General features: G+C 39.1%; 1 long non-coding RNA gene and 1 pseudogene across 3 annotated transcripts in view; one reads left to right on the top strand and one right to left on the bottom strand.

The window, feature by feature from the left end:
- LOC116593189 overlaps positions 1-26,020 on the bottom strand; it is an 84,914-nt gene that overhangs the window by 26,414 nt on the left and 32,480 nt on the right. The window contains exon 5 of one of the 3 annotated variants that reach the window (XR_004286814.1): positions 22,263-22,641. The exons of the other annotated variants lie outside the window; for them this stretch is intronic. This is a non-coding gene — a long non-coding RNA (uncharacterized LOC116593189). Of the gene's footprint in view, positions 1-22,262; positions 22,642-26,020 lie in introns of those variants that run through there. 3 annotated transcript variants of the gene reach the window in all.
- Positions 8,810-8,959, top strand: LOC116594545 (annotated as a pseudogene).

The raw sequence follows: 26,020 nt of genomic DNA on the forward strand, positions 1-26,020 counted from the left end.
CCTGTGGCCCACTATGTGGGATTATGTTTTAGTACCAATTTGGAGAAGTTATATTTCTTAATTAATACACACCTGTCACTTTTTTCTTTATTAAAAACTAATATGTCATTATCAAAGACATTTCAAAAATCAAGAAGATAAAAGTAATGACAGTGCCCTTAGCAAACACTAAGATTCTCCACTGTACCATCTCTGCATCTGTGTCAAATACTATTAGTTATAAAAATATCAGCCCAACAGTGAATATTCTTATTTTATTTTATGTTTCTATTACTAATGATGAATATAAGTTGTACATGCTTATTGATTAGTTGTAACTAATAAGTACAGTTGTTTTTAATTTCCCTTTCATATTTATTTAATTTTGCATTTATTTGTATCTCCCACCTACCTTTTTTTCTGTGGAGTTTTTGGTCAAGTAATATAAGCTTATAATACAGTAAAGTACTGTTTTAAGTATTTTCAGCAAGCATTTCCACAATTTGATCCTAGTCTCATGATTTTTCAGTTTCTGTATTGAAGTTTTATATTTTCATATAGTGTGATCTTTCGTTTTTTCCCTTATGTCTTTCATCATTTCTAAGCTTAGTAAATCCCTTTGCCGCTAGACATTTGGTATTCATTTTACTTTTTTCAATTAATTTCTGTTGTTTGATTTTTTGTATTTACTTACTTAATTTATCTAAAATTTATTTTGGTGTGTGAAATGAAATGAGATTCTAAATAGATTTTTTTTTTCCAGAGTGCTAATTGATGACTCAGATAGCACTATTGACTAAAGCTTCACTTGCTCATTGATTAATGGGGTCTCCTTTATTGAATACCATGGTGCTGTATTTAATAGGTTCTAGTTCTGAGGCATAATTCTGTTTATTTTTAACCCAGTAATACGTATTTATTTCAGAGGCTACAGAACATATTTTAATAGGTTATATCTGACAGGATTAGTCCGGTCTTAATTTTTGTACTAGTTTTCTTTATTATCTCATTTCTGTTACTTTCCAGATTAATTTTTAGCATAGTTTAGTTGTATATATGTGTGTTTATTATTGAAATTTTGACAGGAATTATTTAGAATATATAAATTTATTTTAGAAGAACTGTTGTCTTTACTATAGTCAAAGAAGAAAAGCTTCTTAATCTTTCAGACTCAACAAATAGCCATAATATATGCTAGGACTTATCAGAGTATAAGGAAGGGTTTAGAAATGGAAAATGCAAGCAGGTTGATTACTGTAGTAAATAACTAGACACTTTATGGTGTTTTGTTATTTGTTCCTTCTGTCATTCAGGCTTTGTTCCTTCTGTCTTTCTTCTTCTCCTTTTCAGAAAATTTTTCCAATCCATCAAGATCCAGGTCATAATAACTCTCTGTTGGTCTTCAAAGACCCCAGCAGTCACTTCCTTCTCTTTAACCTTAAGTAGTTGTTTATATTTCTCTGATCAGCTTGTCTCTTTGAGTAGTAGCTACTTGCATATGCTTCTATCCTTCACTAAACCGAAGTCCTTGAGTGCAGGCACCTTTGCTTTTCATCGTTATAAACTGAGTGCTAACTATTAAGTATAGACTTCAGTAGTGTTTATTGAATGAGTAGATAAATGAGTAAAAGAAAATTTTTATTGCGCAAACATTTCTGTCAGGAAAATACCGAAATAAGGATTTCTCAGAAATTTTTGATATGTTTCAAACATTCTGAAGCCATTTAATAGAACCTGGTGAAACTCAAATATTAAATCTGGTTGTGTGCATGTGTATATGTCTAGTAGGCACAATTTCCTCCTAAGATCTCAATATGACGTATGTGGGTTAGTTGGCTCATCACTTTTGTTATCCAAATAATTCTTAGCTTTAGAAAGCATCACTATAAAGCACACAGCAGCCAATAGGTAAACTTTATGAGCTGGACCGAAATGTCATTGCCAAGCTGGACTTCCCCAGGTGGAAGGCCCATGTGCTAAATAGAAACTGCAGTGTCTACCTGTGAAAAACATTTACATGTCAGCAGAACTGACTTTATATACGGATGGGGTTGATAACTCTCTACAGGGTATTTTCTGCCTCCAAAATGCAAAGGAGCCAAATACTCTCATCATTGCATTATTCTTTTAAGTGTGTTAAAACAAATTAAATCATAATGTTGAAGAGCACTAAATTAGGCATGTATTGGATTATATATGTTTTTTAAACCACTTAGTACTAATGGCCACCCCACCCTCAAACATATTCCAGATCCTTTTTAAAAGAAAATTCTAGGGCGCCTGGGTGGCTCAGTGGATTGGGCCCCTGCCTTCGGCTCAGGTCGTGGTCTCGGGGTCCTGGGATCGAGTCCCGCATCGGGCTCTCTGCTCAGCGGGGAACCTGCTTCCCTCTATCTCCCTCTCTGCCTGCCTCTCCATCTGCTTGTGATCTCTCTCTGTCAAATGAATAAATAAAATCTTAAAAAAAAAAAGAAAATTCTATTGTGTATTCCATATTCTCCACCTTACCCATGAACACAATCCTGATTTAGACTCTTCCTCAACACAAGCTTGTTATCCACTGCTGCTTCATGTTTTGGAATAGATCTTTGGTTCCATTTACCTGGTTGTAGCCTTGGCTCTATTTTCTCAGTCTTTCTGGTCCTCTACTTTCTGAAGGTTTAAATTGTCTCTGGCCATTGTAGATAAATATCATATCCACTGTCTTTAGGCCTGGGAAATTTTGTGCCCTGTAGGAGATAGAGCTTCTTCTGGATTATTCCAGCACAAGTAGGAATTAAACCCTACAAGGGGTCTCTGACCATCAATCAGGGGAAAAATAACTATAGGTGGGTGCTTTAAAGGAGACGAGCTCTTTGGAATAATGTTAAATATTGTATATTTATGGCATCACAATCAAGTCAGGACCAACCACATCACATTAAGGAATGCTGTGTTATTCTAGGGTTCTATTATTCAGCATGACATTTTGTTTCTGACAATGAATGGTTAGCTCCATTGTACTTTAATACATATCCAAGGAATGTGGGTTCCCCACATTCCTCTGAGAGCCCTCCCCACCAAAATGTATTTTATCAAAAGACTGTTATTTATAAGAAGTCTATGTAGAGCAGCTTGTCAGAAATGGTGCACTAAGAAAATGACTGTTAATACAGTACTAATTATTAATATTGACTTGTTTATTATTTATAAAATGCTTTACATATTATTATTTGGTCTCCAAGATTCTAACCTTGGTCTATTAAAATATGTTCTCAACAAAATATACTGTTAAAACACAAAAGATGGTATATCACTCTTCCACTCTAGACCCTGCACTGGCTTCCCAAGTACCTCTCTCTGGGATTGAAAATCCAAATCCTTAGGATGAGGTTGACAGTTCTCTGTGATACTTACTCTATCCCCCAAATCCTCCCAGTCTGCCTATAAAAGGGTCTCAAATGCTTACCATTAGTATTGCCTGTTTAGTTCAGTGTCACTGGAACCAATTAAGTCAGATGATTTGAACATGTGCACAGGCCTCATGATCTCCTTTCTTTTACTGCTCAGATTTCTTCCTACTTCCCAGCTCATTCAGTCTAGCCAAACCGGCCTCCTTGAACTTCTTCTAGCACTATACTTCTGGGATGAACCCCACTTGGTCCTGATCTGTGATGTTTTGTCTGTATTGTCACATTCAACTTGTTAAAGTTTTGTTAAGGATTTTTACATCTCTGGTTCTGGGGCATATTTGTCTTTAGTTTTTATTACTGTCTTCACCTGGTTTCAGTATTTGACTAATGCTAGTCTCAGAAAATGAGTTGGTAAGTATTTCTTCCTCTTCAGTTTTCTAGAAGGGTTTGTTTAGATATTCTGTCTTGTTTGCTTAAGTGCTTGGTAGAATTAACCAGTCAGTTTTCCTTGTGGAAAAGATTTTCGTTCAATTTCTTTAACATGCAGCAGTTAAAAATAGATTGGGGAGGGTATGTGCTGTAATGAGCACTGGGTATTACATAAAACTGATGAATCACAGACCTGTACCCCTGAAAAAAAAATTTTCTACTTTTGCTTTTTTATTTTAGAGTAAAAAGAAAAAAAAAGAAATCTTTAAAAAGTCAGAAAAAAGTAGATTTAATTTCTTAATAGATACAGGGCTATTAAAAATGTAGTTCTTCCTTCCTGAATGAGCTGTTGTAGCTCATGCTATTCAGTACATTTGTGCATTTTATTAAAGTTGTTGAGTTACTGGCATAAAGTTCTTCAGGATATTTATTTTAATTTATTTTATTTTTTTAGAGAGAGAGTTCATGAAGATCTTCAATAAGGACAGAGAGATAAGCAGGAGTTGATGATGGTGGGTCATTTATATATTTATAGTCATTAACTATAGTTAGTTGGGCTTTGTTCTAAGTATAATGAGAAGCCATTTGGGGTGTTGAAATCAGGGAGATAATGATATCCAACTTACTTTTGAAGCTATCTCCGGTGAATATATGGAAAGTAGGCTGTGGCAGGGCAAGAAAGGAAGCAATAAAACCAATCAGGAGTCTGTTGCAGTAGAGCAGGCATAAGAAGAAGGTTGAACCTGAAGTCTCTAGTGGAAGTGGTAGGATGTGGAATTAATAGAGTTGACATACTTGCTACTGAGCTGGATGTACAATGTGAGTAATTTGGTGGCCTACATGATTCCTAAGGTTTTGGCCAAAGCAACTGATCAATAGTGGTACCATATCCTGAAATGGAGGACAACTGTGGAAGGACTAGTCATGGGCTGAATTGTGTCTTTCCTCAACCCCACTTCCTGTGTTGAAAGCCAAATCCCAATATGACTGTCTTTGGAGATAGGGACTTTAAGGAAGAATTTAAGGTTAAATGAAATCACAAAAGTGGGGCTGTAGTCCAAAAGTGCTTGTGTCTTTATAAGAGAAGGAAGACAAGAGGGCTATGTGTACATAGAGAAAAGGTGTGTGATGGCACAGCAAGAAGGTGGTCACTTGCAAGTCAAGGAGAAGAATCTCAGGAGAAACCAACCATGCTGGCACCCTAAACTGCTAGTTTCCAGAACTGTGAGAAAGCAAATTTCTGTTGTTTAAACTTCCCAGCCTGTGTATTTTATTGTGGCAGCAATACTATCCTAGAAACCTGGCATACAATACAGAAATGAAGAAGATAGTTGGGGGAAATATCAAATTCTCTATTAGACATGTGGAGTTTGAAATGTCAATTAGACTTCCAAGCAGAGACACTGAGTAGGCAGGTGAATATCAGGGACGAGATGGAAGCTGGAGATGTAATGAAAAGATTTAGCATAAGCATGGTATTTATTATAGGGAGAACACATATTACCCAGTTTCTATATTCCTATGAGGAACCTCCATCAGTGTTATAGTCCTGACTTATCATTGTTTTTGGAGTCCCTCTTTTCTAGGAGGAGGACTGACATAACTTGATTGTTGAGTTTTGGAGAAAGAACCAAGCTTCATTAATTTTCTTTTATCTTTTTGGGATGTCTGCCTTCAGAGAGTATAAATTTTCTAATCTTCCGGACTATTTTTCAAGATGCAGCTTGCACTAGGAGAAGCCTGTGGTTATACAAATGTTCCTATGAGTGAATGAGATAGTCAGCAGAATATTAGCAAGTCTAGTTACCTGGTGATTCAAATAGTTCTACAGAGTTCCAGGCAGAAGGACAAGGACCACCACATGCAATAGTTGTAACAGAATTGAGCTTTGCCTGGAATTACATTCTACAGTATAAGTATTTCAATAATCAGTAATAGAGGTGACATTTTGACCTTTCTTTGATGCTATACTTAAACTAAAATTGATTGTGAACTTTAGGGTTCACTAGATAAGGTCACCTATCTAATGAATACCAATAAAGGAAACCATAGGGTCAAACATAGAAACATGGGGCTTTCCAACAATTAGGTGGTGAGATAGGAATCATTAAAGGACATTGAAAGTTAAGGCTAGAAGAAACCAGGAGAGTATAATGCTGGAAACCAAGTGAAGAAAATATTTTAAGAAGGAAAGAACAGTCATCTGTTTCAAAAGCTGCTGGTTTGTTGACCTAAGTGAGGTTTTATGAAATTGGTGGTATAACCATCTCCTCTCTTTCTGGTTAATTTCGTGAAAAGAAGAAAAAAGGCATAACTCCAGCTGGTTTCACTGGAGGCTGGATATCAGCATAGACTCCTACATTCAATCACTTAGTTAATCATCTTCCTTAAGGAGGGTGACCAGCCATCCTGGCTTGTAGATCAGGGAATGAGCAGTTTCATGCTATGCAGGATTTTCATTGCTGACATAGGAAAATCTGGGGTAAACTGGAATGAGTTGGTTAGCCTGTCTTCAAGTAACACTCCCTGCAAACACACAGTTGTACCCATAATCATACCACTGTGGCTACTTATCTTGTACCTCTCAAGGTAAGCTATTTCATTGAAAATGTATGTTCTTCTTAGTGGTGATGTAGACATGGATTGGGGGAAAGAAAAAGGGAAACTGCTGACCTGTTCAGTCACAGATAAGGACACTAGCAACAAGTCTACTTCCAATTTTGTAAGATAAAGACCATGGTCTCCTGATGTAAGGTGATGGTGGGGAGGTAGATGAGAGCGCACGATTCCATAGGATATGGTTTCTTCTTAAACATGGGGGAGGTTTTTTAGGCATATAAGTAAACGGTAATCCATTATCAAAGTAGGGAATTTGAAGAGTAGGAGATTTGTGAGAGAAGAATGACGATTTTTGTTTTGGACATGTAAGGCTTGGAGAGCCTAGGGGCCACGAGAGAGTGTGGTGCAATACAGTGTAGTTCTTAAGGGCATGGACTTGATTGGGCCTTCCTGCCTGGATTCAAATCCTACCTCTTCACTCATGATTAGCTCTGGGACTTTGAGTAAACTTAATCTACTGCACCTCAGCTTTCTTATATATAAAATGAGTGGAACAATGGTGAGGAACAGTTTCTGACACATAGTAAGCGATAGCTACTCCTCATAGACTGAAGGAACTGGATCTATGGGAAAAGAGCTAATTAAACAAAACAAAACAAACAAAACAAAAGAAAACTGAGCTGGCAATATACCAGTAAGGACACTGAGAAATGAGATGCCCAAAAGAGATGAACAGGGCAGGTGGGAGATTGAAGAGAGAGTGAGAGAGAAAGAGGGAGTGTGTGTATGTGTGTGTGTGTGTGTAGGAGAGGTAATAGTGGAAGGGCAGTTAGACAATATATAAAATTTTAAGTTGATTATTAAAAAGAGTATATTGTATTATGGTAATACATGATTTATTTGTTTCTTGTCTCAATTTTCATTTGGAGTTTTTATCAATTAGCTGTTTCTTCAAAACAAACCTTGTTAAAACTTTTTTTTTCTGCTCATTAATTGCTGTGTTTTAGCAGTTTGGACAGGGCTCAGCTGGATGATTATTTTGCTGGTCTGCCTGGGGTCACTGTTCTTACTGCAGTCATCTGGCAGGACAACCGTGCCTGGAGGGCCTCTCTCATGTATCTTGAGTTTGGATCTAGTTTTTGCCCGGGGATGGTCTCTTATCCTCATGGAGGTTGGCCCAGGATTCCTTATGTGGTGGTCTCAGGGCAGCAAGAGCCTAAGAGCAAAAGCTTAAAGGCCTTTTAAATCTAAGGGTCTGAAGTCATTTGATACCCCTTCTGCTTAAGTGAAGACACAGGGCCAGTTTACAGTCCGGGGAGAGGAATTAGTCTTAATGGGTGGTGACAAAGTTACATTGCAAAGAGACACACACATAAGAATTGGAAGAATTGTAGCCATCTTTGTAAACTCTGTAAACAGATCAGACAACAATCTGATGTGATGCTTTTCATGTCATTACTGAAGGCCTACCAAACAGGACCTCAGATGCATAACAATCTCCCTACCCCGAGTTATGCCCAGAATAAGCCTTGTGCATGATACACAAGGGTAAGTGGTGGGTATGATAAGGATAAGAATGAGTAAAGGTGCAGTTTGATCTAGAGTTTGCACTCTGTTGTGATATTCTGAAAATTTCCTTTCATGAGAACATGGGTAGCTGGCCAAATGGGCAAGTGATATAGGGATAGAACCAAAGAAGAGAATATTCTGAGACCTGAGAGCTCGAGAGAAGCCAGTATTTCTTCAATATTGGAGAAGTCAAAGTGGAATCACATTGAGTAGACCCATAGAAACACAGAGGCTCAAAGGACCAGGACAGAATGGAGATACCTATAGCACTCACAGCTCAGCCCTACTTTCCAGTGGGGTTTGCTTTATGGGCTAACAGCACCCAAAGGCAGATGAGTACCTACTGCAGTGGTTGACCTGGAGACTTGGTACCAAAGAACAGTGCCAGGCTAATGCTGCTCTGTTCTCTGCTCTGAAATCTTCTGGGGTCATTGAAATCCTTCCTCCTCCCTCTTCTCACTGGCCAGTTGTGGCTATTAGCTAACCAAAAAGTGAGCGAAGAGGTCACTGTTTCAGTAAGGAATGGGTTTGTTTTCTATTTGGGATGCTGCTTCTACTTACCGCCACTGTATCTACTATATTCACATTTATCCTCAGATCCCAGTAAGTGGCAGTACATTAGGATAAAGGCATTGCAGGGGAGGCAGAAGTCCAGGAAACCATGTTGCCTTTGGCATTGATGTCAGAGATGATGCTGTACTAGGATGGATCACGTAATCTTGCAGAGATCATAGGAAGATTGTTTCCTACATTTTTAAAAGCCAAACCTTCCCTGAACCAGTCTTGTCTGTAGCTCCTATCTAGGGCCTCTGGTTTCCATTTTTTTCTGTTTTCCTTTTGGAATTTGAATTCAAGGAAAAACTTATTAAAAGGTACTTTGGAGCTTTGCACAGTGGCAGTATCGTAGCCAATGAGGATTATCCGAGGTGCGATTATTGCTAATTGGAAGGTTCATTGGAGCACAGTTTGGTATCAGACTGCCTGAGATCATACACGTACTGGCATTATGAGTGAGGTAAAGATAAAAATCTTTCCATGCCTTGGGTTTTTTTAGGTGTAAGCTGGAGGGCAGTGACAGTAGCTACCTCATGTACTTGTAATGATTAAGTGAGTTAAAATACAGCTGTGGCAACAATGCTGAGCACATGGTTAGCATTCAAAAGGTCTTAGCTATTATTGTGACTGTTGTTTGGTTTTTAATTTTTACATGCCACGTAAGCCATGATAATAAAATTACAGAAAGATAACTAAATATTTGTACTTAAATTAAGGAAATACAGTATGCATACATAAAATATTTAAAGAAGAGTTAAAAGTGTTTGAGAAAAACACTTAGACTAATTACGCATACAAGTATCGAGGATGATGAATATGGGGAAAGATATTTAATAGGGAACTTACAGCTTAAAAGGAGGGACCTTGAAGAAATGGTGTTTGGTTTGGGATTCTGTGGGAGGACCACTGGCCAGTGTAGAAAACCACATTCAGTAACTCAGCGCCCATTCCCCCTGGTCAAATGTGGCTGGTGGGGAAGAGGCCTGTTCTTTTCTACTGCTCTCACATGACTCTTCTGAAACATTCTTTCACTCCACTTTTTTGGGTGTGTGGGTCAAAAGTTCAGGAACTTGTCACTCTGACATAGTACCAGTTTGCTCGTGTTGAGTTGCAGTTTTCATCATGATTTCAGAAGTCGAGTTTTCCACAACACTCTATCAGCTTCTCTTCAAGGGCATATGAAAGCTGATTTCAAAGAAAACAACGTTGGCTCTTCTTGGTGAAAAGTAAGGCACTTCTTGAGCTTGGAACATTTTGTTTACTTCTCTGCTTACTTCATATACTCTGTCCAGATTCCGTTATCTGGTGGAAATATGTACGTAATTCTACAATTGCATTTCTTCGCACATCTGAAATTTTATGTGGCAGTTTGCTAACGACTATAATTTTTTAGTTTGGTCTTCCTTAGTGGTAGTAATGCTGTATTTCTATTTTTAGTTCAGTGACAAATAACATTTGGCCCTTCTCTCTTAAGATTTTGGTATGTTGGTGTATTTTGGTGTATATTTTATTATATTGGTGAGAAAGAAAATCAAATGTTCCCTTACACTGTCTCCCTCATAGTCAGTCTCCCTCATACCTGTGCTCTTCACTTTAATCCACACACAACACCACACAAACTGTCTTGCTAAAGCACCAGTCTGAGGATGTCCTTTCCTTTTTTTTTTTTTTCCATTTTATTTCTTTTTTTTTTAATTAAATTTATTTATTTTCAGCATAACGGTATTCATTATTTTTTCACCACACCCAGTGCTCCATGCAATCTGTGCCCTCTATAATACCCACCACCTGGTACCCCAACCCCTCCCCCGCTACTTCAAACCCCTCAGATTGTTTTTCAGAGTCCATAGTCTCTCATGATTCACCTCCCCTTCCAATTTCCCCCAACTCCTTTCTCCTAACTCCCCATGTCCTCCATGCTATTTGTTATGCTCCACAAATAAGTGAAACCATATGATAATTGACTCTCTCTGCTTGACTTATTTCACTCAGCATAATCCCTTTCCTTTAAAAACAAAACAAAACAAAACCCTGATGGCTTCTGTGGCATAGAGAGTCAAGCCTGCATTTCATCGTGTGACATTCAAGGTCGGTCAGGACTTCTTCCCAGGCCTCCTTTACTCTTTCTCTTGTTAAGAGCCCACTCCCTCTTCACTATCCGTGTGTGAAGGGAGTTCTCTGTGCTATGATCATGCAAATTCCTCTCATGACATTGGCCTTTTCCTCTTCTCTTCCTGGAAATGTTCTAATCATGTTTCAAGGACTTTTCTAACTAGCCTATCCAGCTCTAAATAATTGGTCTCCCTCTGGGTTCTCCAAGCTTTGGGCCCTTACTTCTTCTGGTCATTACCTGTTGGTGGACTTCTGTCCATAAAAGCCACAGTTTATTGAGAAGTGTTGAAATAGTTGGCTTCAGAGTCAGTTCAGACTGCCTTCTCAATCAGTTTGAGTTTTGGGAAACTTGAAATTTAAGGCCTCTAATTTGTCCATTCCAGCCATTACATTTGTTGTCCATAGGCCCTCTAGATTCTGACTTTTATTAGAATTTTTATTAGAATTTACCTAGAATTCTAAAAACACATTATGAACAAGTTGTAAATTAAAGGCACTTTATCTAGTATGGGTACCCATTTGGGTGTCTGGGATTCTGTTTACATTTTTTTACATTTTCTTCAGGCCTCACTGAGGTCAGCCTCATTAGAACTGCTTTTATAGACCAGGAAGCTTAGATTCTGAGAGTTGGATGATGTGCTCCTGAGGCACAGGGGGACAGGGGAATGCAATGGATGTAGGCATATGTATTTGGAGCCAGATTACATGGGTTTAGAGCTACACTGCCTGGATTTGAATCCTGGCTCTGCTATTACTTAGCTTGTACCAGTTACTAAACCTTTCTGTGCCTCAGTTTCCTTCCCTGGGAAATATGATAGTAGGGTCTTCCTTGTGGGCTTTATTTTTCTTAAGATTAAGCCACTGTAGGGGTCCCTGGATGGCTCAGTGGGTTAAAGCCTCTGCCTTTGGCTCAGGTCATGATCCCAGGGTCCTGGGATCAAGGCCCGCATCAGGCTCTCTGCTCAGCAGGGAGCCTGCTTCCGTCTCTCTCTGCCTGCCTCTCTGTCTACTTGTGATCTCTGTCTGTCAAATAAATAAATAAAATCTTAAAAAAAAAGATTAAGTTACTGTATATAAAGCATATAAACAGTGTGTGTTATGGCAAACACATAAAAGTGTTAGTATTACTATTAGTATTATTATTGTTGTTAACAACTCTAATGAGCACACACTAAAAAGTGAAGGAATCAGGATTTGTGTAAGGTTTGTTTGGCTCCAGAACTGTCTGCTTGTATATGTCAGACTGCCTCTTGCTTTGCCTCTATGCCTTGAGATGAAATGGTAGAGTGAAAAGTTCTTTCATCTTTTCCTGTAGGAATTCAAACCTTTTATTAAATTATTGTAGTTTAAAATGCAGGAGTAGTACCTCCTGTATACTTTCTGGAGATTGAAAACTTTAGCAATCTTAGCATTGAAAGACCAAATTCTGAAAGTATTTTGGTTTAAAATGCACAACTAGTGTGTCACACATATTTTCTGGGATTTGGAGACTCCAGAAGCAGTAGCATAAAAGAAAACAAGTTGTGCTTCCATGCAAGAGCATGGTAAAAACCACAGGTCCTACTACAAAGGTGGTTCCAGGGTGGCTTGCTACAGTATTAATATTGGTATCTACCTACTGATATTTGGACAGTTTACACCAGAGCACATGGTAAGAAGGGACTCAAAGCAGCCTAAGCATGCTTATTCCGGCACATACAGTAGCAATTCTCTCTCTACCTTCTTTTCCTCACTAGGGTGAAGGAAAGTTTTGTAAAGTTGTAGGAGTGTGTCTTCCTCCGCACCTCCCTTCCCCCTTCTTCTGTTCCACAGAAAGGCATGGGCCCCACATTGCTCAGGAAGAACAAAGCAGAGGTGAGAGGTAGATAAGAAAGGTGTTATGTTTGGCATGACTGGTTTAGGCTTAAGTTTGGGCCTAAATAGACATTTAGGGTGAATTTTTTATATCCCTTGGGTGTAACCTGCTGTGTCTGTATCCGTATGATACCATAAAATTAAACAAGAGAATTTGTGAGATGCATTCCCTAAGAGTATTCTGCTTTTAATTTAGCCAAATTCATTTATTTTTTAATTTTTTGTTTTTTTAAATTTATTTTAATTTTATTTCATTTTTTCAGTGTTCCAAGATTCATTGTTTATGCACCACACCCATTGCTCCATGCAATACGTGCCCTCCTTAATCCCCACCACCAGGCTTACTTGACCTCCTGCTCCCCTTCCCTTCAGAACCCTCAGTTTGTTTCTCAGAGTCCACAGTCTCTCATGGTTTGTCTCCCCATCCGATTTCCCCCAATTCACCTTTGCTTTCCTTCTCCTAATGTCCTCTGTGTTATTCCTTATGCTCCACAAGTAAGTGAAACCATATTATAATTGACTTTCTCTGCTTGACTTATTTCACTCAGCATTATCTCCTCCAGACCCATCCATGTTGATACAAAAGTTGGGTATTCATCCTTTCTGAGGGAGGCATAATATTCCATTGTATATATGGACCATATCTTTTTTTTTTTTTCAAACAAAACAAATTTATTATTTTTCAGTTCTATGCTAAAGTATGACAAGGGTCTCACTGTGCTACATTCACAGGGAGATACCGTAAATTCGCAGTGAGATACTATAATACGATCTTGTATTCCTTCCTCGAGTCTCCAGTAAAGAATGTGCTTCCTTGCCTTTTCCAATTCCTAGAGGCCACTCACGTGCTTCAGCTCATAGCCCCCTCCCCATCTCCAAAGCCAGCCACATTGCCTCTCTCTGACTCTTTCGGTGTCACATCATCAGGAAGGTTCTCTGCTTTTCAGAATTCATGTAACTACTTAACAACATCAGCAAAGCAATTAAGCCCGGTTTTCAGGAATGGACCATATCTTTTTTATCCATTGGTCTGTTGAAGGGCATCTTGGCTCTTTCCATAGTTTGGCAACTGTGGCCATTGCTGCTATGAACATTGGGGTACAGATGGCCCTTCTTTTCACTAACTCTGTATCTTTGGGGCAAATACCCAATAGTGCAGTTGCAGGGTCATAGGGTAGCTCTATTTTTAATTTCTTAAGGAATCTCCACACTGTTTTCCTAAGTGGCTGCACCAACTTGCATTCCCACCAACAGTGTAAGAGGGTTCCCCTTTCTCTACATCCTCTCCAACACTTGTTGTTTCCTATCTTGTTAATTTTGGCCATTTTAACTGGTGTAAGGTGGTATCTTACACCTTACACCACCTTACACCACCTGGTTTTGATTTGGGTTTCCCTGATGGCTAGTGATGATGAACATTTTTTCATGTGTCTGTTAGCCATTTGTATGTCGTCATCGTCGTCTTCTTCTTCCTCTCCTTCTCCTTTTTTTTTTTTTTTTTTTTTTAAATATGTCTTCTTTGGAGAAGTGTCTATTCATGTCTTCTGCCCATTTTTTGACAAGATTATCTGTTTTTTCGAGTGTTGAGTTTGAGGAGTTCTTTATAGATCTTGGATATCAGCCCTTTGTTCTGTAGTGTCATTTGCGAATATCTTCTCCCATTCCGTGGATTGCCTCTTTGTTTTATTGACTGTGCAGAAGCTTTTGATCTTGATAAAGTCGCAAAGGTTCATTTTTGCTTTTGTTTCCTTTGCCTTTGGAGACATGTCTTGAAAGAAGTTGTTGTGGCTGGTGTTGAAGAGGTTACTGCCTAGGGTCTCCTCTAGGATTTTGATAGATTCCTGCCTCACATTGAGGTCTCTTATCCATTTCGAGTTTATCTTTGTGTATGGTGTAAGAGAATGGTCGAGTTTCATTCTTCTATACATAGCTGTCCAATTTTCCCAGCACCATGTATTAAAGAGACTGTCTTTTTTCTGCTGGATGTTTTTTTCCTGCTTTGTTGAAGATTATTTGACCATAGAGTTGCAGGTCCATATATGGGCTCTCTACTCTGTTCCACTGGTCTATGTGTCTGTTTTTGAGCCAGTACCATGCTGTCTTAGTGATTACAGCTTTGTAGTAAAGCTTGAAATCAGGCAGTGTGATGCCCCCAGTTTTGTTTTTCTTTTTCAACATTTCCTTAGCAATTTGGGGTCTTTTCTGGTTCCATAAAAATTTTAGGATTGTTTGTTCCACCACTGTGAAAAATGCCGGTGGAATTTTGAATGGGATGGCATTGAAAGTATAGATTGCTCTAGGTAGCTAAATTAATCTAAATCCAACAAACTCATTCTGGGCTTTGAGCCATGAAAACAGACTAATTTCTGTGGATATAAATTTGTATAAGATAAGGCCAGCTACTTCTAGGAGTTCTAAGCCTTATTCAGAAAACAATGAAGTATAACTCTAATATGATGTGTTAAATTATATGATCATGCAAGCAGGAGAAATGGCTTAGATGGTTGGCTGGGGTCAGTGGTGGTAGGAGGAGTAGTCAAGGAAAGCTATCCATGAAGAATACAGGAAGTCATTGCATGGAAACAGATGAATCTGTCAAGCACAGGGCAGGGCAAGATCTTGGAGATGTGAAAGCACCTGCTTATTCAACTGATCTAAAAATGGTAGCTTGAAAGTGCTCCAAATATTTTATAAAATAACCACCTTTATAGTACCGACAAAGCAGGTTCTATTATTATTTTCATTTTATAGATGAAGAAACCAACTTGTCCAGTAATATAGCCAGGAAGTGACAAGACTTGAACAAGGCAAACAACTTCCAAAGAAAGATAAGGTTGTTAGTCATTAAACTTGACTGCTATTCTCTATACCACCTTTCTAAGTTGCCTTTTCTCAACAAAGGCTAGCCATCAGAATCATGAAGGTGATTTCTACAAATGTACAGATCCTGGCACTTCCCCAGGGGAATATTTCATGCCTCGTCTTGGTAGATGGCTCTTCTATTCTGCTAGTTGCTCAGCCTTGAGCTTCAAAATAGTTCATGATACCTCTTTTTTATTTTCCACTTCCAGTTCTTCCACATCATAGCCACAGTGATTATTTCATCCTCTGGCTCAGTCTTCTAATAGCCACAAGTTGCCCTAGGGATTAAGCCCAAACCTTCATGACAGTTTACATGGCTGAGCCCATGCCTGCTCTCCCAGTTTATTTTCTGTCATCCTTCTTCTTGTATAGCCATATGGATGTTCTCTTACTTCCTCCAATGTGACAAGCTCTTTTCTACCTCGGGGTCTTCCCACATGCTGCTGTTCCTTCTGTGAAAACTTTGTTTGTTTGTTTTTAGAGAGAGAGAGCATGCAGGAAGGGGCAGAGGGAGAAGGAGAAAGAGAATCTTAAGCTGGCTCCATGTCCAGTGTGGAGCCAAACATGGGGCTCCATCTCAGGACTTTGAGATCATGACCTGAGCCAAAATCAAAAGTCAGATGCTTAACTGACTTTAACACCCAGGAACCCTGAGAACTATTACTATTATTTTCATACCTGGTTCCTTCTCAAGTTTCAGACCTTCCCTGACCCTCTTTGACAGAATGTCCTTTCTGTCATTTTCTTTTAGGACAAACTGTTCTTTTATAGCACCATATGGTTACTTACTGAAATCACTATTCCTAGCATAGGCTTGAAAAGTCTGTGAGGGTAGATATTGTATCTGCTGTATTCATCATTATATACCTTCTGCCTGGTCCATTGTCTGGCCCAGAACAGATGCACAATAGAGTTTTAATGAATAAGTGAGGGACAAAATGGATTCAAAGCTGCATGAGATTGGAAAAAGGTTACTGCATTAGCAAGGAGGCCACTGGTAATGTTCACTTGACTTGTTTCAGTTAAGGGATGGAGAAGAAGTCAAAGCTAGTGAATCTTAGAGTTGAATGAGGAAGCAGAAAGGAAATCAAGTTAATGTTATATGGAGAAAGTAATAATTACCATGTTCCAAACCTTGAACTTGGCTCTAAGCATTTGTTATTTAATCATTGCAGTAACCTTTTTAAAAAAAGATTCTATTTATTTATTTATTGGGGTGGAGGAGAGAAAGAGAGTGAGCACGAGGTGGGGAGGAACAGAGAGAGAGGGAGACGAAGACACTCTGCTGAACAAGGAGCTTGACATGGGGTTCAGTCCCAGGTCCCCAGGATCACAACCTGAGCTGAATGCAGTCACTTAACCAATTCAGCCACCTAGGTGCCCCTCACTGTGGTAAACCTACGAGCTTCTATAATCTCCATATTTTGGATAAAGTAAAAAATTTAGAAAGGTTGAGTAATTTGCCCAAGGTCACATATCTGGTCACAGAGCAAAACCAGGACCAGGCCTAATTTCACAGTCCATGCTCCTGAGCAATAGACCAATGGTTCTTGAGTATAGAGAAGAATCATGGCAGTGGTTGGCTTGTTAAAACCACTACCATCACGAAATTCAAATTTTGGGGCACCTGGGTGGCTCAGTTGGTTAAGCGACTGCCTTTAGCTCAGGTCATGATCCTTGAGTCCCAAGATCGAGTCCCACATTGGACTCCCAGCTCCAAGGGGTGTCTGCTTCTCCCTCTGACCTTCTCCCCTCATGCTCTCTCTCACTGTCTCTCTCTCAAATAAATAAATAAAATCTTTAAAAAAAAAAAGGAAATTCAAATTCTGCTATCAAGGTTCTGCTATCAAATTCTACCATCAAGAGAATACAATTAAGTAGGTCTTTTGAGTGATTCTAAGGAAGGTTGACCTGGGGATCCTGCTCCATGGAGCATCACTCCATTCTTTGCTTCACAAGAGAGTAGATTTTAGGTCACTTGCAGCTTCTGATCTAAGTTCTAGGATCTCTCAGTTTTCATTTAATCTATATATTGATAAAATGTTTTCTGGGGCACCTGGGTGGTGCAGTCCATTGAGCGACCAACTCTTGGTTTCAGCTCAGGTCCTGATCTCAGGGTTGTGAGATTGAGCCCTGCATCTCTGTGGTTAGCAATGAATCTTGCTTGAGATTTTCTTTCCTTTCCCTGCCCCTCCCACTTGTGCTCTCTTTCAGTCTCTCTCTCAAAAATAAACAAATCTTTTTAAAAAATGTTTTCTCAAAGCTATGGTGATTGAATGAGTTAGTTTGTAGAATGCTAACATATAAATGTTGACCCTCTCTCTCTTAGACTTCTTTCAGGAACTTTCACTAGGTTAGAAATGGAAGAAATAAGCAGGAATTTGAAGTTGTGCTAATTTCTGGGCAAGTTTTATTTTTCCCCCATTACCTCCATTTTATAGATAGAGAAATAGAGTCACAGAGAATTTAGTAACTGGGTTCAAGGTGATAGCAGGCAAATGGCAGCCTTCCTAAGCTCTGTCCAATAATGGTGAAGAAATTAGATTTGGAAAGAAGTCTGGTAGTAAATGCTTATTGAATTGGATTTCAAATTTAGCTGTTCTTTCTATGGTTTTTCTCTTTAAACAGAACATAATCTTCCCTTTCTTCTGTATTTGTTGACTTTTATCTTTCACTCTTTTTAATTATATGTCCTTGTTTTTATAATAAACATCAAATTCTTTTTAGGAGACCACATAATATTGAAACCAAATAAATATAGTTATTGTGTCAGGTAATAGGTGTACCATAAGCACAGTTAAGGAGAATTGTGGGGTGGAAGCTTAGAAATTGTTAATAGAAGCTGTGATAACTCTAGAGCCACCAAAGTAGCATATGTGAGAAGAAGGTGAAGCCTTTGCCCAGAAGGGTGGGATGACTTGCTCCTGGCTCCTTGCCTCACACTGGGTGAGATCAGTAAGGACCCTGGGACCTTGTCTTGGGCCTTTCCCTCGCAAACCTTGTGCCGATTCTACACTTTGACTTTTCTTTAGTTTTTCTCTGGCTGTGCCTTTTTCATGCAGAAGCATGTGACTCCACGTCCCTCTTTCTGTGGCTTTGCTTTTAGAGCATGAATGCATAAGCCAAACTGAGCTGAAGCTTCTGCCTGCATGTCAGCTAAAAGCTTTCAGTCTGTCTGGCTTGCCTTAGATAAGACCTCAATAAAAGTCCAGAATTTTTTTCATTTGATGTTTTGATCCCTTAGTTCTTATATTGGTGCTTTTGCTTTTTAAGATCCACTTTGTTCTAACATGTTTAATATTTGGTCTCAGTGCCTGGGTTTTTAGCTGTCCTTTATCTCAAAATATGTTGTATGGTGCATTAGAAATATGTACATTCCTCTTACTCTTTTGCCATGAATAATAGTTAATCTGACTACCTGGAAATATACTCCATTTTATTTTCCAAATTTACAGTAATTTAGTATGTGAGTCAGGATTCTCCAGAGAAACAGAACCAATAGGATATATAGATACAGAAAAATTTGATATAGATTCATTTTAAGAAATTGGGTCATGTTACTGTGGAGGCTTTGGAGTTGAAAATCTGAGGGGAAAGGTCGGCAAACTGGAGACTCAGGGAAAGGTTGCAGTTTGGATGCAAAGCCAGCCTCCTGGCAAGCCAGAAAGAGCCAGCACTGCAGGTGAAGTCTAAAGGGTGGTCTACCAGCAGAATTCCTTCTTGCCCAGGGGAGGGCAGCCTTTTTTTCTATCCAGATCTTCAACTGATTGGATGAGGCCCGCCTTCACTGTGGAGGGCAGTCTGACTCAAAGTACTGATTTAAATGAAAATCTCTTCCACACATACTCACAAAAACATCCAGAGTAATGTTTGACTAAATATTTGGGCACTGTGGCCAGCCAAGTCAATACATAAAATCAATCATCATGAGCTTATTGTTTTTCAAACTGGATTCAATAGAACATTATTGCAGATGTTAATAGATAGGCATGACAAATAAAGGAGTTTAATGGTTAAATATATTTGTGACAGGTCACCTACTGTACCTCCCTATTGGGAGTGTCCTATTGTACATTCATCTATTAAAGACTTTGAGAATTCCTAAAGTCAGGAAGATTGCTTACTTTGTGCACTCCTGGCCAAGGAAGGCCGGATAGCCCTCACTCTGTGGTGCTTCACCTGGCAGCTGCCACCTCTACCTACACATTGGGGGGAAGTTGGTTCCCTAAATTTCCAAAACTTGAATCCTGTTTCTCAGACCTAAATTTCACAAAAATGTTTAAGTGCTAAAAATATGTGCTACCAACTAATCCAATAAAATAAGACATCCGTGTTGTGTTCAGCTGTCCATAGGCTTTCCAATAAATCCCAGGCAAATGCTTTTAACTTGTCTGTGCTGTGGTGAGGCTGAGCTGTCATGAGCAATGCTCAATTTTTCCAGTTCTATTGTTTTGTCCTTTAATAGCACCTTCCCATTTTGTTTGCACTTCTCTATCCAGTGTCATTTCACCCCCCTCTATTGCCACTGCATATTTCTTCCCTATACTTCAGGGAGCTCTAACCCAAATGAGTTCTTCCGCAGAAAGAGAAATGTTTTCATTGTTTTTATTAATGTCTGCTATTTTCCTTCTGTACTTGGTGTACTGTGTGCCAGTAGTTGTCTTTCCCTAACTAAAATACCCACAGGCTAGAATTATATTATCACATGAAGTGATAATAATAGATATTGTTAGTGATGCATAAATCTATACTTGTTGAGTTTGATGGAGTTTGTAGAAGTTAAACCATCTGGGGGAATCTAGACTTTCTACATCCTCAAACCATGGACCCAGGTTAGGTTCATGGCTTTGACATGACTTACCTTGAAATGCTTTCTGTAGGAAGCTAGTTGCACATGTTCATCTCATTCCTTCCATTCCCTTTATTTTAGGGAAAAATAGAAGTGACATTCCCTTGGTTTAGCTTAGCCTCTTCCACACCCCAATAATCTTTCCTATTGAGATGGACACATCTACATATACACCTTTCTTCTACTTGTTCAGTGGCAGTCATATACTGAACTCAAGGTGACTCCTATGAATCAGAGGACCTTGATGTCATTCTCATGAAGGACCTTCCATCCCATCTCTGTCCATTGACCTGGATGTTTCATTATGCATGAAGATAAGTCACCCAGCCCTGTGATTCCTAATGGCTCTCATCTCTACACCATAGCAACCCACTCCTATGATCAACCGTGCTTTTGCAAACCACCTGGAACTCTTCTATCTCAGAAATTTAAAATCTTTCTCACTTACTATGGATTGTTTTTCTTGTACTTACTTTTCTTTTAAGAGTGTAGATACTCCTAAGTGGTTTGAAACCTTAAGCTGTTCTCAGAGGATCATTATCGGTCTTTCATTCTCTCTAGTTCCAACCTCCTCCAGGATAGGTGAAGAAAGAATTATTGAAGGCTTACAGTGAAGACACTGGAATGAAAGTCCTCTGTGTGGTGGAAACCATTGTTGATAGCATCTAGGAAGACCAGGCTCATGCCTTCTATTGCCTTCTCTTGCTCTGCCCCACTTCTGTTCCCAGGCTAGGAAGAGGATGGTATAGGTGCATGCTGTTTAGAGGCCTGAGGGTTATAAATAATAGATAAATAGAAGGGATGAAGAGATCCTTTGGGGAGCTGGTTTGGGCCAGATCTAGGGCTAGTGTTGGCTGGTGCCAAGGCTAAGATAGAGCAGGTGCCCCAACACTAGAGCCTAAGAGTGCGGCACTGAAAGGAGGAAGCAGGAGGCCTGTGGCTTGTTAGCTTTTTGGATCAGGGCTTTCAGGGAGAGATAGAGGTAAAGTATGTTTCCTTCTGGGTCATTCTATATAGTTCAACAGGGCTGAACAAAAGGCAAGGATTCAAGACAGATACTTGGCTCTAGAATCAAGAGTGTGCTACGTGGGAGATTCTGGAGACAACCTGACATGGTGGGTACAGTGTAGACTGTGGAACCAGACAGTCCTGTGTGACTTTGGGAAAGGTCTTTACCTCTCCTGGCCTCAGTTTTCTCCTTTGCAAAATGGGAATACAAATAGTAATGAGTTGGGAGGTGTTAAGATATGTCAAGTGCTGTGGCCATTGTTGCTTTGCATTCTTTTTATTCTCTCATGGTGGTGATGCATCCAAAGAAGGTAGGTGATAAACACTTGCTAAATGAGCAATGTTATTTGAGAAGACTGACACAGACATAGAAAAGTATGTGAGTGTGTGTGTGTTTAAAATATGCATTGAACTTCAACATCTAACATTTCCAAAAATATCAGTTTCTCTCACTCCTTTAGTGGTCATGCAAACTGTTTAGGGTCTCACTCCTTTAGTGGTCATGCAAACTGTTTAGGGTCTCAGGTAGTGGTAATTTCCAGGGGGACAGGGCCAGAGTTAAAGCTCAAAGCCTCATATGTCAGATACTCCCAAGACAGTCACTGTTGCAAGGGTTGGAAAAGAGAAGTCTGGGAAGTCTGGATAAGTCTCAAGCTATTCCCTGAGAGATAGGTAGGGTGGCAGTGGATTAAACCCTTGGAGATTAGGGAATGGGAACTGTGGAGGTGTGGGGCAACACTTATCAAAATCCACCACTCCATGAGTATCAGCAGAAGGGCTTCATACAAGGCAAAGCATTTGTAAATCCATCTGTCCATCCTGGCAGAAGGCTGATACTCGCTGTCCTTGTTACTTCTAAAATATTACATCTCTAATTAATGTGACTTAAGACACTTGGCATGAAGAGTAAAACCAATTAGAAAGAAATAAAAAGCAAAACAACCTAAAAACCACAATCTAGCGACTGGGGCTCAGGAGGCAGAAAAGAAATGTCAGAGTAGGATGTGCTACATTTCCACACTGCACTGCTGACAGCAGGAGGCTGGCTTTTTTTTTTTTTTTTCCTCCTTCTGATAAGTGAACACCCCCACATAAAGGAACATCAGACCTTTCCAAACTCAAAACAGGTTGCTAGTTCTAACATTCCAGAGTAACTGAAGGAGGCCTGTGACCCAAACTGGAAATAGGAAAACAACAGCTCACTCTTACATTGGAATCTGGTGTATAATTCTTGTCTATTATTCATAATACCTCCTGCCTTATAGACTGAGCAGGGGTGTGGCCAGCAGGGCAGAGATGAGTCTTGGCTCCCACAAAGTTGGGCCACCTTTGATCCTTGCACTTCAGCCCATGGTACTGGTAGTAGAAGGAACCACAACCAGTGGGTGTCGGCTTGCTGTGGTCTGACCATCATTTTGACACCAGCACTCCTGAGTTCAGTCTGTCTTCCTTGCCACTTGAGTCTGTCTGTTCCTTAAGTGGGAAGTAAATACCAAAGACTATTATTGAGGAAAATCAAGGCCCTAATGCTACTATCAGTCCACTGTAGACAGTAAATATAAGGGCTAACATTTGGGACTTGTTGACTAACTAGAATGCCATTTCAAATCTATCCCATGATGCCTCTTCAATTCCATACCTTAGAATTAAGGGATATTCCTTAATATGGAATATTTCATATTGAAATATGGGGTTTGTGGGGAGGCCGATCCCTCTGCATTTTCAAGATTTTGGGGAGGAGTTACAGCGATATTATATGTGGCAATGAGAAATGACAACCTTAGATTCTGAAAGAGACCACAAGAGAAAGACTACCTCTATAGTCGTGGTTAGACATTTTAAATTCTTAGTAACCAGTTGTCAAATAATTGAACCACAACCCACATTTTGATTAAACTAGGTCAAATTTAAGTTTGTGTTGCTTGACTCTTGGTAAAGCAGGCTGGTGTGGCAAAGAACCACCGCAGAAGTGCTGCCTAAGTTAGCATACAGTGAGACTACGGTATTTATTGTAAATGTGCCTCTACTCATAACAGTTTCTGTTGTTACTGTACTTACAGAAGGAAGCAAATGAATTGGATTGATATCACCTGGAAATTCTAAGGCTTTGGGGTCTATTCCCAAACTGACTGACCTGCTTAACTTTCCTTTGCCTCAGTTTCTTCATCTAAAAATGTGGGCATGATACTAAGAACCTACCTCCTAGGGACGGTATAAGGATTAAACGAGGTAATACATTTAACGCTTGGCAGAGAACCAGGCACATAGTAAAAACGTTAATAAACAGTAGCTATTATCTGAGTCTAGGAAACTGTTACCATCCCCACTTTTCAGAGGTAGGAAAGGAAGCTGAAATGCTCCAGCAATTTCCCTAGGACACTAGGGTAATAAATGAAATGATGCCATGAGACTCAGCACATGGATGGTACCCAGTGTCCTTCCTGCCTCTTCCTTAATATATGGTCCAGCCAAGGAAAGCACTAGGAAGCAGAGAAACCTACAGAAGTGAGAACATTGACTAGCAAATGGTGAAATGAAGCACATGGGGTAGAGGGTATGGATTCCAATAGGTTTGTCAGGTCAGCAAGAGTTCATCAAACTATAACAAGGCCTAAGAAGTAAACTTGGGTAGAACCAAGGCAGTCAGATGGAGAGGGGTGTATTCCAAGAAGCTTATTGAAGAGGACAGCATAAAAAAATGAGTGAGTATTCCAAGAAGGTACGGGATTTGAAATCAGGGAAGTGGAATATGGTGGAGAAGTCAAGAAGTTGAGGCATGCAGGGCCATATTTTGCTCTTAGTTATTTTGATTAAGGATATATTCTTCAAATTGGAATCTGAAGACCAGAAGGCCATGGATATGTTCTTGGGGCTTAGTGAAAATTGGTTTTCTATAAAAGAAGTCTGTATATAACTCAACTTTGAGAAATGCTGAACAAGGGCTGTTCTCTGCTTTTGATAACTGTATTGATTACACAGCATCCTCACAGTAATCCAGACTTCAGAATTTCTCTGGAAATTAATCCTTTCAATTATATAGAATTCAGCTTGTCATTGATAGTGTTACTTGCTTCAGATGATAAGCAGTGCATAGCTCAGGTCCAGTTCCAACCTGAGTGTTCATGGAGTTCCTTGGGTATGGTGGTACACATTTATATGTGGCAAAAGTTAAATCTAAAAATATCTCAATCAACCTAAATTGAAATATGTGGTAATCAGATTATTTTGAATCTCAGCTCTAGAGCTCACTATCAACATTTTCAATTCCTTTATATTTTAAGGTTGCTCTCATTTTATTTTTAAATTAGAGTAATTTTTTTCTCTGTGAGCTTCAAATATTCTAATGTTGAAACAACTTAATTCTTAGCTCAAACCACATCACATATTTCTTGCATAGTGTATTTCTACACATGGGATAGAGTGATGATAAAACCCTATGGATTAGGCAAGTCCTGGATAGACAAAGACTGGATCTCTGAATGACTACCTTAAAGATGCTTGCTAATGTAAATACTTGCCTGAAAACTTTTACAAGAGCAAGGAATGAGCTTCTATTGTGTGAATATTCTACCTTTTAAAACCTTCTCAATCTAATAATTTAGTTGGAATATATTCTGATTCTGTACATATGATCTCTTAGCTCAAATAATAGGACATCTTGTTTCTTTGTCTTCCCAAATGAACAATACAGTTAGAATGAAATATTTATAACTATTGATAATAATAAATGCCAGTCATTATTCTAATGAGTTTAAACATATGATCTCATTTCAATCTCTTTTTTTTTTTTTTTTTTTTTTTTTTTTTTCATTTCAATCTCATAAGAATCTTAAACTGTAGGATTTTCAAATCCTCATTTAAGAAATAAAGAACTGATAAGATTAAGGCACAGAGAAGGGAAGTATTTTGCCTAAGATCAAACAACTGACAAGTGGCTAAGTTTGGAAACTGGATTTCTTATTTCTTTTTTTTCTTTAAGAGAATGAGTACACATGCGAGGGTGGGGCATGGGACAGAGGCAGAGGGAGAGAGAGAATCCTAGATAGACACCCCGCTGAGCACGGAACCTGACAAGGGACTCAATATCAGGACCCTGAGATCATGACCTGAGCTGTAATCAAGAATCTGAAGCTTTGCTGACTGAGCCACCCAGGTGCCCCTGGAAACAAGATTATTTTGACTCAAAAGTTATATTGTCTTCTGTAAATTGTATGACCAGCTGCACATCCAAATTGCATGTGTGCTTATGGCAGAGACTGCTTTCTGTTCTCTGAAATCTACTTCTTCCTACTGGCAACAAGACCACACTGTGTATTTTCCTTTTTCCTTTGCAGTTAGGTATGGCCATGTGATTGAGTTGTCCTTAATAGAATGAAAGTGAAGGGAAAATTCATCTACTTTCAGTCTGGTCCATTACAACTTCCCACATGTGCTCCCTCATGCTAAGTGTCCTTGGCTCATGTGGAAGCAAGTAACAACGAAACCATAGGGTATGGAAGAGCCTACAAGATGGAGAGTCTTGGTTACTGAATGATTGCATGGAGAGGAATTTCTCTACCGATCTCACTTTAAACCATTTTGTGAGCAAGAAATTAATTTCTGTTTTGTTAATCTGCTGACTTTTTTGATATTTTCTTAAAATTCAATTTGACCCAGGTATTCAAGATGTATCTTCTCATGATTAGGATTCCAAATCACCTGTTTCCTCCCTTCCTTCCTTCCTTCTACCCATCCATCCATCCATCTTTCTACCTACCTACTTTTGTACCTACCACAGCTAAATAGATTTCCCCAAAGTATTTTCCTTCAATTTTATTATATATATATGGAATACCTGTGTCGCCCAATTCCT

The sequence above is a fragment of the Mustela erminea genome, chromosome 6 (assembly GCF_009829155.1).
Source record: "Mustela erminea isolate mMusErm1 chromosome 6, mMusErm1.Pri, whole genome shotgun sequence".
Taxonomy (NCBI): domain Eukaryota; kingdom Metazoa; phylum Chordata; class Mammalia; order Carnivora; family Mustelidae; genus Mustela; species Mustela erminea.